Genomic DNA, 9,145 nt, shown 5'->3' with positions numbered 1-9,145 from the left:
GATAAGATGGAAATGAAGATATTTTGGGTTTAGGGGATATTTATATCCCTTAGATCCCATTCTCATTTAACCCATCTCAATTAATCCAAGTCCATGGTCCGCTCCTTACCCGACCTTAATTAATTACGCGAAATCACTAAACATAACTTCCTTTATTCAACATTATAAATTTTAGGATGTTACAGTTTCTCTCCTTTGCATTTAAATAAGAATTTCACACAGCACAACCAAGTTCGTTTAAGATTTTTCTCAGCATATTTAAAAATAATTAAACACATCTATACTTTAATTAATTAATAATAAATCAGCCCAGCCCGATCTTGAAAAACAACTCTTCCTTCGCTTTGCTTCGCACGGAGGATCTCCTTTATATTAGATCCAACTCTTATATATGCATATGCACATTCACGCTCGTATATACAAACATAATAACAATAATAATTATTATATAGTCATATAGTTGCATCAAGAGGTGACAATATGAATGGGTTGGATTGAATTATGGTAAAATAAGTTTGTGTCAGGATGGATTTAAAAAAAATTAGGATGGGTATGGGTCAAGATGGGTAAAGTTAATTCATCTTGCCCCAATTAAAGATTGGGTTTTGTCATTTAAAAAGGGGTAGGGGCGCAACTTGTTGCCCGCTTGCCTTCTGTTTCGATGTAATCTAAACATTTAATAATGATTAATTTGATTGGAATACAAAGGATTTTAAAAACCACTAAAAAATTCAAAAAAAAAAAAATCAATAAAAGTAATAACTCAAAATATAAATCAAAAACGAAAAAAGTAAAACAACTAAAATGCTTCTCTCGTCGTCCTCATTCATTAAAAAACGGTTTAGTCTCGGTTCAGGTTTGGTTTTTCGGGGGGTTTTCGGTTCAATTTTGGTTCTTTCTTCATTTTGGCCGGTTTCGGTATCTGTTCAGTTTCGATGTTTTCAGTTTCGTGGGTTTTGTTTGAAATAGAGTTGGATGGAGTTTGTTTTAGTCCATTCTAACCCATAAACAAACTCATTCTTATAACAAAAAATCACTAGCATTTTACCAACCCATATTGATCTTCTTGAATAATTCTTTTGATTCATCCTAACCCTTTTCAATTTTAGAAGTTTGTTTTACCACCCCCAATTGACGTTGGTAATTTGATGGGGGGGGGGGGGATTCTTAGTAATGAAACGAGGAAGTTGATCAAGGAGTATGTTTTACCGGTGGCCACTCGTTCAAGTGTTTGTGTCGCAACCGGATCCATGGGCTTAGGTGTGTCACTAGCATTGTTACATGTTTTGTAATTAATTCAGAGTATTGGTTGCGAAGGAGAGACTCTATAACGACATTGTTCAACTTATTTCTTTTTGGTATTATAGTCATTCTAGTAATGTTGTTTTACTTGGACCGAGCGGATCGTGAATCCCCTGATGTACTTTTAACAATCTTCCTATGTGTGGTCAGTCTAGTTTCTTACTAATCGTGGTATCCTGTTTTTCTCTCTTTATATATACTTATGCCATCAATAATAATAATAATAATAATATTATGAACATATAATTTTTATCATTTTCAAGTTTTCAACGCATTTCCAACAAAACATACTATTTTTTATTTTTTTACACTAAGTATTTATGACGAAAAATATTACAAAAATTTACAAAAGAATAAAACCCAAAAAAGTTCAAGATCTTTTTTTTTGTTTTGCCAGAAATTTCATAAAAGTAAATACATGCTAAGTTCAAACATTATTTTGTTGGTTTAAGTTTTTGTCAACATATATAAAAATAATTAAAATTGTATGTAAATTAATTAATTAATCAATAATAAATGAGTCAAGCCCAAGATTAAAAAGCAACTTGTGTTCGAGCTTTATAAAAAGGGCTTGAAACAAGCCGTGGTTAAGTTTGATCTCTGGTAAATATAGATAAGCTCGAGCTCATTTCGTTTACACTGATATATTATATTACCAGTAGTTTGTTATTAAAAATAAATAGATATGTATTGTTACTAATATATATATTTTTTGTTTTCTTTTTTTTTTCTACGTAACTTTGACAAAAATATATTGCATAAAAAGCAAATTAATACCTATTACTATTATCATCAATATGCATTTTAGATTTAAAAAACTTATACTATAACAATAACTTTACCATAAAAACAGTTACTATTATAACTAATAATAATAGGGGTAATTAACCTTGCTGAATAGTAAAAATAACTTAATTATAAATAAAACTATTATTATATTAAAAAATAAACATCAATAAAAATAGTCCTACGCATTTCCAACGAAATCTATTATTTATTTATTTTGTTTTATTTCTTACGCATTTCTAACAAAAATGTTAAATAAAAGCGTGCAACTATTATTTTGTCTATTATTTTGTTGGAAATGTGTAGGAATATTTGCTACGCATTTCCAACATCATTGCTTTTTGTCACTATCTTGTCACAATTTTGTTGCAAATTTAAGGTTTTCTTTTTTCGTTGGAAATTTGTTAGAAATGTGTAGGAAATAGCATTCGCAAGAAATACATTGGAAAGTTTTGTTGGAAACATTACTCTCTAGTAGTGAAGTTTGCAAATTATAGGGTGGGGTTTTGAGTTATAGGGTGGAGAGAGAAAATATGATTTTTTGTATATTTAAGAAAAAGATATTGATTTTTTTGTAAATTATAGGATGGGAATAGAAAATGTAATGATTAAAGTAGAAAAAAAATATTATTTAGTTAAACAGAAGAAGAAAAATATAGTATTTTTATAGAGATGTAGATAAGGAATGCTAATTGCCACAAGTTTTGATATCTATATAATTTTATAATTCTTTGTCCAGTCTAGAGTCTAAATTGTTATCTTCAAAGGTTTAGATCAAATCTTAATTCAAAAGTCAACAAACATTATTTTTATGGTGGCCAAGACCAGAAATCATATGAAAGTCAACGATATCCTTCACATATAATATTCACATTTTTTTTACTCTAATTCATTTACAGTTCTTTTCAAAGAATGGAAAACAGGTTTATACATTCTGCATTTGCATTTATAATATTAATTAGCTTTCAAACCCCTTTATTAGCAAATAAAGATCCATCTTATAAGGAGATACATGTGGGAGTGATTCTTGATCTGGGTTCAAGGGTAGGAATGGTCATTAATCGATGCATTACCAAGGCTATTTCTGACTTTTACACTGCCAATCCTCACTACAGAACACGGATAGTTGTTGATACAAGAGATACCAAAGGAGAACGACTTCATGCATTATCCGCCGGTGCGTTCTTTCCTCTTCCTATTTTTTGGATTCCGAAATATTTCAACTATGTTTGAGATATCCAAGGGTATTTGCAAGGATTTAAACTCATCACTTTATTTTTGGAGGGACAAATACTATTCCACTGACCACGAGATTATGGGTGGATATTTCATGTAGATAGACTATGTTTGACTTACATACCACCTGTGTAGGATCATTATAACCTTGGATCGACGATCAAATATAATTTGACTGACATGATATAATTGCAGTGAATAATCAAACACATTTGCTGTACATGATGAAACATGTCAAGATAGAATAAAGCTAGACACACTTTATTATTATTGTAACACGCACTATTCTTGTTTACAATATCTATTTATACTAAACTGAGAGCTACCACTAACCATTACACCCTTTCAAAGTAATAGTTGGATATGAGATACATAATTAATAAAAATAGATAGGTTACAGTATATATACTTAGGACATAAACTATAATTATATTTAGGCTAAGTCTAGGTTAAATATAGTTTCAACAACCCATTCAAAGGCTTTCCATGCTTGTTAACTTTTTTGAAATATAACCTACATTGACTTAACCAATCGAACCAGAGTTGACATATTTACCGGATACTAATCTATTGTTCCTGGCCATTCAGCTCTCAATCTTCTAGAGAACAATGAAGTGCAAGCAATAACAGGCCCGCAGTCAACAAAGGATGCAAGATTCTTGGAACTTTTGGAAGAAAAGGCTAACGCACCCATTCTTTCTTTTTCAGCAAGTCCCTTCACCAATCAAAGTCCTTACTTTCTTCAAATTGCACAAGATGAAACCACTCAATTTAAAGGCATTGCCGCAATGGTGGGGTCATTTGAATCGAAGAATATAATTCTTATATGTGAAGACACCGCATATGGGAGAGAAATTGGTGCTTATACTAGTTCATTTCAAGATCAAAGCATAAAGGTTACATACACTAGCCTAATTTCAACATCTGCTAGCAACAAACAAATCCTTGAAGAATTTCACAAGTTTCAAAACATGCAAATCACTGTGTTTGTAATGCATGTTGAACCATTTCTTTCATCCCGACTTTTTTCCATGGCAAAAGAGGTAGCATGAAGGATACATGTGGATTATAACGAGTAAAACTACAAATTTATTGAAGTTCATGGATTCTAAAGCCATTGAATCAATGCAAGGGGTAGTTGGTTTCAAATCATATATCCCAAAATCAAGGAAATATAATGGTTTGAAATCTTTTATGGGGTTGAAGGAAGTAGATGATAATGGTATATGGGCATATGATGCAGTTTACGCACTAGCAATGGCTGTTGAAAAGGCACAAACAGAAAAATATGTTACAAAACTTGGACTTCTCAATCATATATTAAATACTAAATTTCATGGTCTAGGTGGTGAATTTAAATTTGTGAATGGGAGGACTATCTCGAAAGCAATAGAAGTAGGGTGAGAAGCGGGTTGGGTTTTGGATGGTTAATGGTGAGTTTGTTAAGAAAATGACAAATACAAATTCGGTTTCCTATAACGGCCTAGAAAATGTTATTTTTCCTGGAGGGAGTACAAATAGTCTAAACCATAGGAGACTACAAATGAATGGAAAGAAGTTGCGAATTCTGGTTCCTGTTTTTGGTTGATTTCCGAGATTATTACAATTGGTCGTTGATCAAAGAACAAATCTACCAAATGTAACTGGGTTCTGTGGGGATGTTTTTAATGCTGCGTTTAATGCCTTAAACTATAAAATAGACGTTGAATTTGTTCCGTACCGTCACAAACCAGGAAGGACTTTTAATGATCTGATTGACCAAGTGTATTATAAGGTATGTATGTTTTCACTAGCTAGCAGACCTTTCCTCTAAAATGCAAGTGCCTCTACCAAGTGGGCTAGCCTCACAATTGGTAGAGGTGGCAGTTTGTTAGAAGGCTGAGTTTGTGGTTGCATTTTTTAAAATTTAATCAAATTAGTATTTATTAAAGAACCTTTGGCCTAGCGTTACCACAGGACCATGCGGTGTACATCAAACAGAAGTAGATACGTTGACTTCACTTCGCCCTTCAGTGATCTGGGAACCGGGACATTAGCACGGAATAATAACAATAAAAGCATGTGGATATTTTTAGACCCCCTTAGTGCAGATCTTTGGTTCACAAGTGCTAGTTTCTTTCTCTTTTTGGGATTTGTCGTTTGGTTTATTGAACATCGTACAAACAAAGCGTTTCAAGGTTCAACAAGACAACAAATTGGAACAACCCTTTGGTTTGCCTATTCGACCCTTGTTTATGCTCATAGTAAACTTTCTATCTCTATGTCAATTTAATTAAGTAGTTAATTTTTTTCACCGCTTACCAATATTCAATGTTGTAACAAACACCAAAGTAGATTTTTTGTAGTGACACTAATGATTTGGTGAATGGAAATCGCAGGGGAAAAACTGGAAAGTAATTTATCAAGATTCGTGGTTACAGTTTGGGTTTTTGTAGTGCTTGTGCTGACATCAAGTTACACTGCAACATTAAGCTCGCTTTTAACCGTAGAGCAGATTGAATCAAATGGTGGATCTGTCCGATTCCAAGGGATTTCCCCTGCTGGAGATGCATTGTTTAACAACTTTAAAAATAATAACAACGTAATGTTGAAATTACGTAAACCAGATGACTATTTTGAAGCATTAAGAAATGGAAAAGTTGGTGCCATCATTGACGAAATCCTTTACATCAAATCACTTCTTGCATCGTATCCGGGTACCAAATTTTCATTGGTAGCAACAGCATCTACCACTAATGGTTTCGGCTTTGTAAGTTCTATCTAATTATTTTGGCTAGAGGTGTCAATATAGATTCAAAACTGGTTTGGGTTGTAATAAGGCTTCTTTTCTTTTTCTTTTTTTTTAATACGGACCGAATTGACCTAGACCTCTTTTGTCAGAATTTATATTTGTGTTTGATATATTATGCGTTAGTTTTGATTATAACAACAGAGTTTGGATCAAATACAAATTAAATTAGCGTGCTAACTGTGCGAATTAAGTAGTGTAATTATATATACAACATAATGCAATTACATCATACTGTAATTACACTACTTGATTCGTATAGTTACACACTTTTTTAGTTTGTATGTTAACTTTCCCCAAAACAATACTATGATTTTAATAACTTAAATCTTTGTATAAAAGGTTTGACCCATTTTTAGCTTATTTTCTGTATATTTCAAGGACACGACATGAATTACATCAGCCAATTTGACTAATAGCTTGAAGCTATTTTTTTTTATTAATTGTAATATAAAACAGCTTTCAAATTCCTTCTAGATAAACAACATGCTCCTTTTTTTATGTCTCATGTTGCTACACTTGCAGGCATTACAGAAAGGGTCACCGTTAACCACAGAGATGTCAGCTGAGATAATGAAGTTGCGTGATGACGGGACACTTAAGGCATTGGAGGATAAATGGTTGAAATATCAATCTTCGACCACGTCAAAAGACTTCTCTGCACCCTCACCAAATGTTTTGAATCTTTATGGGTTACGCGGGCTGTTTCTTATAAGTGGGGCATCAATAGTATTGGTCCTTTTGGTGTCAATAGTTTATCTTGCTCGTGAAAAATGCCAAGGCAAAAGTAAGATGGAGATATTAAGGTTCATATTTCGAAGATCTACCCAAGTACATGTACAAGACAGTGATACAGAACTCACCGTTTGACATTATTTGTCAAAAGAGGTAATTGTTATGAAAAACACCAAAGAATAATGAAACTGAATGAACCAAAAACGTATTATTGCTTACGATTAAGAAATGAAAACAATTATTAAAGGAACTACTAGCTGATTCGTTAGCGGGTTGGTAACAAACTTACTTTGGAAATTGGCGCAAGTAGTCCCCTGAGTTTCAGAAACATGTCGCATCTTAACCAAAGTTAACTCCACGATGTAAACAACTTTCACTTAATGAGCCATTTGCCCTTGAACTTTCGTTGACTATCACAATTTTAACTTTAAACTACAACAATATCCACCTAGGGCTAACGTGGCAACTTGGGACAAACTGTTGATATTGACGTGCGTCGCGCCAGTCTATCAAAAAGACTATTTGTGAAGATGTTGAGCTATCGATGTTTTTTATGCTACAAAGATACACATTACTTTTTACAACTGTAAATACAGTTTCTTCAAATGAGGTTTCATATACTCATTTGATCTATATTATCGATTTTAGAGATTGCAATGTAATTTGAACACACAGTAACTACTTTCATGTCAGAAGAAAAAACTTGCTTGAGATTAATAGATAGGTAAACAAAATTATAAGCAGACACAAATCACTTGTCACCACTACTGTCAATCTTCTCATTCTCAACCTGAACAACGATTGTTAGGATCGGGCGATTAGCGTACATGAAACCGAACACAAACACGAAAGCAAATAAACGAACACGAGAATTTAGTGTGGTTTGGTCTAAACTGGCATACGTCCATGGGTGACAACAATGTATTCTTTATTGAGTGACAGCGATTACAAGTACATAACATCATATATATAGAGACTAGTCTAGGGTTTGCTTCTTATTAAACAAGAAATCTAAACTAGGCTGGGCTTGGGCCTGATTGCCTGCACCTGTCTCCTCTTTTGACTTTAAATAAAAACCAGGCCAAACAAGGCCTATGAACCCAACAATCTCCCACTCGGAAGCCTTGAGCACTCTTGTCTGTGCTCTTGATCGTCTTTCGTAATCTGGACAATTAAACATCTTCTAGTTGTCACTGCCTTCTCATCAACTAACCTGGAGGCCCAGTGAAGCTCTCCGAAGCTCCAACATGCCAGCCACGGCTAAACCTGCCCCTGGCTCGTTCTTTATCCTTACCGGCTTCCACTGAAACAAACTGCTGGATCCTGAGATATCCTGAGACAAACACTCTCTATATTTAGCAAGTAATCCACTGGAGACACTACCAGAAAAAAGGCGAAGACACGCATTGTGTGCCATTGATGGGTACAGATGACACGCAAATGTGTGTCAAGGAAGCCCTTGTCATAAACGAAATATGACATGCACCTGTGTGTCATATTATATGACACGCTTTAATGACATTCATTTGTTACACGCGTTTATGACATACAGGTATGACACGCTTTCGTTACTCACATTTATGACACTAGTTTATGATAAGCATTATTCGTGTCATCGTATACTTAAAAAAAATATTATATAATATATATTGCATAATTATTAGTTTTCACATTAATTTACACAAATACACAAATATAGCATCAAAATTATATATATATTAAACAACGTAAGTCAAAATGTTACAAATATTCCAAAGTTAGTTAATAAAAGTATTTGTTAATATTCAAAAGTGCTAATATTTAAAAGCTACCATACACATATATAACTACCGGAAAATAAACTGGGAGGTATAACTTGATCATTCCTCTCGGACAACATCAATATCCGCATCCGTGTACTCGCTTTTGCCTCCCCCAACCTAAGAAAATTACACAAACAAAACACTTCAAAATTTGGTCGAGTAGAAACGATTTGGTTCAATATTAAACATAATTAAACATCTAACTTATACTTACATTGTTATTGACGAGTGTTTGAAGTCCTTCATGAACGATCTCTTTCATTAAGTTTAAGATATAGTAACCACACTCGGTACATCCCGGCTGAGTTGGACACTACAAAATTACAAAATAGTAAATAATTAAGACATATAAGAAAGATCGTTCTGTTTGCTTACGGACCTATTTCCAAGTACCAAATCGGACCGTTAAACTAGTTATTATTATTACTAATTATTATTATTATTATTATTCTAATCATTATTCTAATTATTATTATTATTATTATTATTATTATTA

At 33.1% G+C, this 9,145-nt stretch overlaps 1 pseudogene; it reads left to right on the top strand.

Annotated features, from left to right (window-relative positions):
- The first annotated feature begins 3,000 nt into the window (after nt 1-3,000).
- LOC143529103 (glutamate receptor 1.4-like) lies at nt 3,001-6,963 on the top strand (annotated as a pseudogene).
- Nucleotides 6,964-9,145: the final 2,182 nt, after the last annotated feature.

Source organism: Bidens hawaiensis, unplaced genomic scaffold, assembly GCF_021521415.1.
Source record: "Bidens hawaiensis isolate Kalapana, Puna unplaced genomic scaffold, B.hawaiensis_p1.1 tig00008479_1, whole genome shotgun sequence".
Taxonomy (NCBI): Eukaryota; Viridiplantae; Streptophyta; class Magnoliopsida; order Asterales; family Asteraceae; genus Bidens; species Bidens hawaiensis.
Note: the sequence above shows the minus strand (reverse complement) of the source record. Positions and strands in the feature narration are given on the sequence as shown.